We start from the raw sequence: 9,545 nt of genomic DNA, 5'->3' as shown, positions 1-9,545 counted from the left end.
AAGAGAGCATCATACTGTGCATAGGGGAGCTGTACAGGGGGCAGACTCGGGACTTTATTAAATGTAAAGTGGGCACTTATTGTTATAGGGGAAGTCAGGTTACTGTGACTGTCAAAGGGGCACACAGGGCATTATTACTTTTTAGGGGACAAAATATGGGCACTGTTTTTTAGGACACTTGCATACTGCATTACTCTATTATAGAGGGGTGCTTTAGAATTTAGAAGGCACAGAGAACCACACAGCAGGTGCAGTAATAGGGACAAAACCAATAAATTACCAAAAAAATCAAAAAAATATTCTTTTAATGACAATAATTAAAATATAGGACTAGAAACCACACATACCAAACAAAAACAATGGTAGGGAGCCCAAAAATAGCATCAGATAATAATTGAATATAGATAATCACTAATAAGGAAAGGGCTGGGGAAGATAGAAGTGCCTCACCCTACTGGAGTCCCTTCCTTACAGCGGAGGTTGGCACCCTGGGATATGGCGCCCCTGCTCAAAGTAGACTGACCCTAAAAGGTATCCCTACCAAAGCCACCACCCAAAACACACCACAAAAAACAAAAATAAATAAATACACTTATGTGCTGTTGCTGCTAATGGCTGTCAATGCAACATGACGTTGGTGAGCCTTTCTCACTTCTATCTGAGGAAATGTATTAACTGTGAATGATATCAAATCTAGAAGGATGAGTGATTTAGAAGAATGTATATAATAAACAATAAACAATACTCCCTTTTTAATAATCGTAGAAAAATATAGGTGTCTCCGTCATTAGCAGATTGTCTGAGACAGTAAAAAATGTTTTCACTTAAACAGGAGATGCTGTAAAGCTTTCTCTACTAATAGGGTGTATGGATAAAGAATATGATCACCTGTTCAGAGATCATGCCTTATATTGGTAGCATGAATAATATCCACTCGTCATCATGGTAAAATTACCAAAACCTCAGATGCTTCGTCATAAAGTCAAATATCGGCATCAACGCCAGAATCATATAGGCATCATTGCCAGAATAGAACCATTATTGTGATATTCCAATAGTTACATCCATATAATGGCATATACGTTGATAGTGGTAAGATTACCAAAAACTCAAATGCTTAGGCACCATCAAAAAATTGGCATCACCGCCAGAATCATGTAGGCATCATCGCCAGAATAGAGCCATACTTACCATATTCAATAATTACATGTAAGTGATGGCATCACCGCCAGAAAAAAATGGGCATCATAGTAACATAGTAACATTGTTAGTAAGGCCGAAAAAAGACATTTGTCCATCCAGTTCAGCCTATATTCCATCATAATAAATCCCCAGATCTACGTCCTTCTACAGAACCTAATAATTGTATGATACAATATTGTTCTGCTCCAGGAAGACATCCAGGCCTCTCTTGAACCCCTCGACTGAGTTCGCCATCACCACCTCCTCAGGCAAGCAATTCCAGATTCTCACTGCCCTAACAGTAAAGAATCCTCTTCTATGTTGGTGGAAAAACCTTCTCTCCTCCAGACGCAAAGAATGCCCCCTTGTGCCCGTCACCTTCCTTGGTATAAACAGATCCTCAGCGAGATATTTGTATTGTCCCCTTATATACTTATACATGGTTATTAGATCGCCCCTCAGTCGTCTTTTTTCTAGACTAAATAATCCTAATTTCGCTAATCTATCTGGGTATTGTAGTTCTCCCATCCCCTTTATTAATTTTGTTGCCCTCCTTTGTACTCTCTCTAGTTCCATTATATCCTTCCTGAGCACCGGTGCCCAAAACTGGACACAGTACTCCATGTGCGGTCTAACTAGGGATTTGTACAGAGGCAGTATAATGCTCTCATCATGTGTATCCAGACCTCTTTTAATGCACCCCATGATCCTGTTTGCCTTGGCAGCTGCTGCCTGGCACTGGCTGCTCCAGGTAAGTTTATCATTAACTAGGATCCCCAAGTCCTTCTCCCTGTCAGATTTACCCAGTGGTTTCCCATTCAGTGTGTAATGGTGATATTGATTCCTTCTTCCCATGTGTATAACCTTACATTTATCATTGTTAAACCTCATCTGCCACCTTTCAGCCCAAGTTTCCAACTTATCCAGATCCATCTGTAGCAGAATACTATCTTCTCTTGTATTAACTGCTTTACATAGTTTTGTATCATCTGCAAATATCGATATTTTACTGTGTAAACCTTCTACCAGATCATTAATGAATATGTTGAAGAGAACAGGTCCCAATACTGACCCCTGCGGTACCCCACTGGTCACAGCGACCCAGTTAGAGACTATACCATTTATAACCACCCTCTGCTTTCTATCACTAAGCCAGTTACTAACCCATTTACACACATTTTCCCCCAGACCAAGCATTCTCATTTTGTGTACCAACCTCTTGTGCGGCACGGTATCAAACGCTTTGGAAAAATCGAGATATACCACGTCCAATGACTCACCGTGGTCCAGCCTATAGCTTACCTCTTCATAAAAACTGATTAGATTGGTTTGACAGGAGCGATTTCTCATAAACCCATGCTGATATGGAGTTAAACAGTTATTCTCATTGAGATAATCCAGAATAACATCCCTCAGAAACCCTTCAAATATTTTACCAACAATAGAGGTTAGACTTACTGGCCTATAATTTCCAGGTTCACTTTTAGAGCCCTTTTTGAATATTGGCACCACATTTGCTATGCGCCAGTCCTGCGGAACAGACCCTGTCGCTATAGAGTCCCTAAAAATAAGAAATAATGGTTTATCTATTACATTACTTAGTTCTCTTAGTACTCGTGGGTGTATGCCATCCGGACCCGGAGATTTATCTATTTTAATCTTATTTAGCCGGTTTCGCACCTCTTCTTGGGTTAGATTGGTGACCCTTAATATAGGGTTTTCTTTGTTTCTTGGGATTGCATCATCGCCAGAGATATAATGATCCATTAATATAAATAGATAGATGGCATCACCGCCAGAAAAATAATTCATTCATATATATATATATATCTATATATATATATATAGATATATATATATGAAGGCATCATCAGCAGACAATAGCATGAGTCAAATTAGTAAGGAGGCCATATAGTAATATTCATGGCTAAAATGGTGCAACACAGGCCTAATAACAGGCAGCCAACTCAACAGCACAAGTGTGTGGTTATGGTACACTTATCTTAGGGAAGCAATGTCCCATCCCATGTGTACCGTAACCACACACTTGTGCTGTTGAATTGGCTGCCTTATGATTAAGGGAACTTAGTCTCCAGAAACGCGTTGAGATTCTTACCCATATGGTTCGTGCTGAAGTCTGTATCCTCTATGCGTAAAGTTTGTGAATAAAGAAAACTCTTTTTTACGGATTCAGTGAAGCTGGACATTCTCTTCTTTTTTTGTAATCAAGGTTACCTGGTTAGGGGCCCACTCAGAAGCTTTGCCCCCCTGAAACAAAACCCTAGCTACGCCTCTGAGTCTGACTGATTAATTGAGCCTGTGGACTGGAGTCTTTTATAAAGGTGACTATGTAAGACAGCTGTCTTTAATGCAGGTAACGAGTTGATTAGGAGCGTCTAACTGGTCTGTAGGCGCCAGAACTCTTAATGGTTGGTAGAGGATCAAATACTTATTTCTCACTGCAAAATGCAAATAAATTTATATAATTTATACAATGTGATTTCTGGATTTTATTTTTGATATTCTATCTCTCAATGTTAAAACTAACCTACTCTTAAAATTATAGACTGTTCATGTCTTTGTTAGTGGGCAAACTTACAAAATCAGCAAGGGATCAAATACTTATTTCCCCCACTGTATATATAGATATATTTTTTGCTTAATAGTATTTTAACCCTACTAATATTCTAACTATTATAGTATATCTCCATAGGAAGAATGGTTGAGTTGAGTGAGATCCCATGTATTTATGAAATATTTCAGAACAGTATTGCCTAGGAAAAGTACACTGCTTCATTAAAACTGGTGCAAAGAAACAATCTACAGCTACAATAAATAAAGATCACTGTAGCCTGAAATGATATCAGCACCCAATGACTGCAGTGTTATGTCTGCAGTACTAGAAATGACCATTTATGACCCATTGACACCTGCCCCATAGTTTTCACAGTGAAGAAGAGCTGTGATTACATGACCCTGGTAAAAGGCACTGTGGTTGACTTTATGATTTGGCTCTGATATCTGAATTGTGCGGTGATATTGTTTCAGACTGACGCTAATTATAACCTTCAGTATTATAATAGCATACCGTATTTTTCGGATTACAGGATGTACTTTTTTCCCCAAAATTTGGGGGGAAGAAGGGGGGTGCGTCTTATAATGCAGCTATACCTTACCTGTCGCGTGGAGCAGGGTCCCAGGGTCGCTGCTGGAGGAGGCAAGAGTGGAGCGTTGCTGTATGCCGCAGGCTGGGATGAGGGGAGTGTTCAGATGTGCACCGCTGCGGGTGTCTGGTGGTGCGGGGGCTCTGCCGAGATTTTGTGAAAGCTCAGAGCCTCCGCACTTAAATGGTTTACTATGCGAAGGAAAATGGCTGCGAATGGCCAGATGAAGATCTCGGCACCAAGATCTCGAGAGATGAGATCTCAGCGGTGCACATCTGAACACCCCCTTATCCCAGTCTGCGGCCTGCAGCAATGCTCCACTCTTGCCTCCTCCAGCAGCGACCCTAGGACCCTGCTTCACCGCAGCCACCACTCCTGGTAAGCAATAAGACGCATGGATTAAAAGAATCACTACCATTTTATTAAAAAACTTTTTTTCCTATTATTCTCCTCAAAATTTGAGGTGCATCTTATAATCCAGTGCATCTTATAATCAGCAAAATATGGTAAATTGTGGCAAACAAGCTGATGTGCATGTCCATGCAGTGTATGGTGAGTTTGTCAATGAAGTTGCTGGTTATGCCACACTTTATAAAAATGTAGCATACAACATTATAGCATTACTGAGCTTGATCCTACAGACATTTCTCACTTCTTTAATTGGCATCACATACTGTACATTGATAAATTGTACAATATTCTGGAAAGTAAACCATGTTCATACATAAATCATTGACACAGGATTTCAACCCTTTCCTGACATTGGACGTATCCATATGTCATGGTCGGATAGTACTTACTGACCTTTGATGTATGGATACATTATATCTTTAATGCGGCACTGCAACTGTGTTCATGGTGATAGCATTAAAATTCCGCTGCCATGTTGGAGCTGGACACATGGAGTTGTCGTTATGGGGGTGGCAAGGCCCCGCAACTACGATCGCTGTGATTGGCTATTCAATTCTGATCAGTCAATCGCAGCATTTCGCAATGTTTCAGACAACCAGATTTCCTGAAACACTGATGTCCAGCTCCAGCATAGGCTGGAGCCAGCAATGGCAGGATCATCAGGGTTAGTTCTTATTGGTGCAGATGACGATGACATAGATTGCACCAATCAGAGCGCATAGAGGGGGTGTGACCTGGTAGTGACCATCCGGTACTTCTTAATTCAAGCTGCGGATTTGTACATGGTGATTACTCTGTCCCTCTGTGTGCCGTGCTGGGCCTTGTGGTGCCACAAAAGCCTGTGCCATCACAATTATTGCTGCTGCTGGTCTGTGCCCTTGCTCCTGCTGATCCTGCTAAAGAAAGAAGAGTTTCTGATCCCTACCTGATCCTTGCCTGATTTTTCTAATCCACTCCATTCTCCATATCTTCCCCTTACCCCACCTTTCCCTCCTTTTCCCCTCTCCTCCCTCCCCACCCCCTTCTGCTACCGAGCGCTGATCAGTACTTGATTGCTGATCAGTACTTGATATTTCGATTTTTGCCACTTTTGTTCATGTATCCTGCAGCCGCCAAGCATTCATCTGTGATGCAAATCACTGATCAACATTTGTACGTACGGTTTTCCAGGACTTTTTTGCCCCTGTCCATTTTTCTCCCCCCCTTTGCACCATCTCTGGGCGTAAGTCCTGTAGCCACTGAGTGTTCATCAGTGACACAAATCACAGATCTGCACTCGTGCTCGCTGTTTTGCATGACTTTTTTTCACTACTTTCACCCACTTCCTTTCCACCACTCCATGTGTGCATCCTACAGCCACCAAGCCACTGATCAGATGTACACCACTGATTAGCACCTGCATTCATTTTTGGCAAGGACTTTTTTCCTGTCTGTTTTTTATCACCTTTTTGCACTACATTCATGAGTGTGTCTTTCAGCCATCGAGCGCTGGTCGGTGACGAACATCATTGACCAGCCTCTGGTTGTTTATTTTTTTGTGAAAAAAGAATTGAGTAAAAAATAATTTAGATTAATTAATAGGACTAGATTAGAGACAGTAAAAATATTATGTAGTAATCGTCTACTACAGTATTTTTTACTGATTTGAGTTAGTATCAGATAGTAAAGCGTAAAAAAAGTAATTTATATTAGGGAAAATAAAGTATACCTTAGTAATAGTCGTCTACTACAGTATTTTTTACTGAATTGAGTTAGTGGCAGCGCAGAAAAAAAGAATCATCCGTTCGTCTATCCTACAGTCGTCAAGCCCTGATCAATGACGCACATCAGTGATCAACCTTCGGTTGTTGGGTTTTCGTTTTGTTTTTGTGAAAAGAAAATACAAAAATAATTTGGATAAGGGACAGTATAATATACTGTAGTGATCGTTGTCTACTACAGTATTTTTTACTGAATTGTGTTAGTGTCAGAGCAAAAAAAAGAATCACATCTGTAACCGCTTCCTATGTCTGTTCTAAGTAAAAAAAAGTTTACACCAAGCACTCACACAAACATACAACTGAATAAAATTTGGTACACACACAAACACCGCATAGATGAAAAATTGAAAAATTGTCATCCCATTCGTCCCAAACTCCGTATTCAGTGGAGGAGGCATATGCTTTCCTTTCCCACGACACTGAGCGTGAGGAAGAGGATGCCACCTTGCTTTATTTTTTCATCCTCCCCCTCTTCTTCCTCAGGTGATGCTGAACCCAACTTTGACCGACTTTTCAAAGTTTGGTCAGTCATTCATCATATCAGCAACAAGTTTGCTGAGGTGTACATGCCCCAAAGGGACATTTCTGTGTTTGACTCCCTAATCTATTTCAAAGGGAGGCTCAAATTCTGGCAATACCTGCTCAGTAAGAGGTTTATGTATGGAATTAAGCTCTACAAACTGTGTGACAGTACCTCAGGGTACACCCACATGTTTAGGGTTTATGAATGGAAGGACACCCAGATTGAACCCCCTGAATGCCCCCTGTCCTGGGAGTGAGTGGGAAAACTGTGTGGGATTTGGTGTACCCACTGCTGCATCCAGGTTCTCACCTCTATGTAGATAACTTTTATACCCGCATCCCACAGCTCAAGTCCTTTCTGCACAAGCTACTGCAGCCTGCAGTACTGTCTGCAAAAATCAGAGAGGCCTCCCTAAGATGCTAATTGGGCAGTTCCTTAGAAAGGGTGAGAGGAGAGCCCAAGGTAGCGACAACATGATGGTGGTCAAGTACAATGACTAGAGGGATGTCCTTTTCTTGCCAACTGTAAATGGTGATGGCAGCACCCCCAGCACTGTATGAGGCACCTCTACACAGGTCACAAAACCAGACTGTGCACTTTGGTACAACAAGAACATGGGGGGAGTTGATCTCTTTGATCCAGTCCTCCAGCCATACAGGGCCATGTAAAAAATCAAGCTGTGGTAGTAGAAACTGGCCATGCACATCATACAGATGGCAATGTACAACACTTTCGTGCTATGAAAATGTTCAGACCAGACCGGTATTTGCCTTCAGTTCCAAGAGGTTACTACCTAATGATCAGGAAGAAACGGGCTCCAGTACTTCTGGAACTGACGGTGCTCGTATTGTACCAGGCCAACATTTCTCCAGGGAAATCTCTCAAACCACAAAAAAGGAAGGTCACAAGAGAGGTTTTGAGTGTATTACAGAAGTGGGATATGCAAGGACACTGCTAATCAATGTGTGGCACCCCTAGGGGTATTTGCCACAAAAATAGTTACTGACAGTAAATACAAATACTAAAATAGCAAGACTGCACTACCACCTCCGGCCAGAAGGGGGAGCTCCAGAGACTCCCCTTGATCCATTCTGGTCTGAGAGAAGAAATGGCAGTTGGGCTAAGGAGTTGAAAGTGAGAGGTCATACAGCTGAATTTCTAACAGCCCTATGACGGTTTCCAGGTCCAAATCACCAGCCTGAGGAGAAGAGGGACAGAGAAAAAGGACATTGTGAGAACCGGGTAGCATTAATCACTACCCAGAACAGGCGCAAAGACGGATACCGGATCCGTGGCTGTATTCATTATATATAATACAGCAACCGGAAAAACGTGAGGTGATATCAGCTTCACTAGGGCCGGACGCAGCAACAGACACAGAGTTCAGCGGTACTCCTGGAGGGGGTAAGCCGATAAAAGGACTCGGGTTGCCCGTCGAACCAGGACCCGGAGGGGACAGATTGGGCCAGCAGCCAGTTCACATACAGCAGCAGGGCCACACAGAAACTGCGTACAATAAGAGGCGAAGACCCCGGCAGGCTCAAAGTAACTCAGAGTTCCCATACAGACTCCGGTGACAGGACTGGATTGTAAATCCCTTTATGTTGAAGTAAACTGGTTAAACGTTTGAGTGCCTCAGTCTTTCATTTGGACAATAGCCATCTATCCAGGATCAGGATCATCACCGCTGGGAGAACCTGCTGCTGATCAAGTAAGTGCCTGTTCCCTCATGATACCCCTTACACTGTGCATTGCCTGAGGCCACAGCACCGGGTCAAGCCACCCGTGACATCCCCCTCAAGAGACAGACCCCATTGGTCCGGTGCTGGGTACCCCGGTCTCCTGGGCGTCACAATTGGCGTCACAAACAGGATCGAGCCAGCCCGTATACTGGGTATTGTGTGCCGTGATTGGAGCCCAAAACTGTGATAACTTGGATGAAAAATCTTGAAAATTGACTTTATTAAAGAAAATTCCGTTCCCCATTGAAAACTATTGAAAGTGACTTTTCCCCATTGGTTATAATGGAGTAAAGATGGCCGCCATCCCCTGAGGTAATCACCTCGTAACCGTTAGCCACGAGACTGTTAATTGGGCTACGCCATTACTTGAGCCCCAGTCTGACTGAAAAACTTCAGAATCCGCCATTACGGAGCGCGCGGCGGGCGGGAGAAGCAGGGGGCGTGTCATTGTGGGCGGCATTAAGCTGAGCGCTCTGACGTCAGAGCAAGGGGAAAACCAATCCTGCTGCACAGCGGAATGAATCTACACTATCCCAACGGAAGCGGAGGACCGGAAGGGTCTGGATTAACTAAGAGGGCACAGTATGTCGCAGCACGGAGACGTCGCAGCACCCGGCGACGCTAATGCAGCTGAAAGACAGAGTGTCGATAGAGAGTCCAGCAGCGCAGCGGTGCAAGGAGTAGCGCCCATCATACCGGTGCTGATGCCATATACCCCGGGTGGCCCATGGCTTCCAATGTATGAAGGTGAGCCTAATACCCT

The sequence above is a fragment of the Ranitomeya imitator genome, chromosome 3 (genome assembly GCF_032444005.1).
Source record: "Ranitomeya imitator isolate aRanImi1 chromosome 3, aRanImi1.pri, whole genome shotgun sequence".
Taxonomy (NCBI): Eukaryota; Metazoa; Chordata; class Amphibia; order Anura; family Dendrobatidae; genus Ranitomeya; species Ranitomeya imitator.
The sequence above is the reverse complement of the archived record's forward strand: the minus strand, read 5'-3'. Positions refer to the sequence as shown.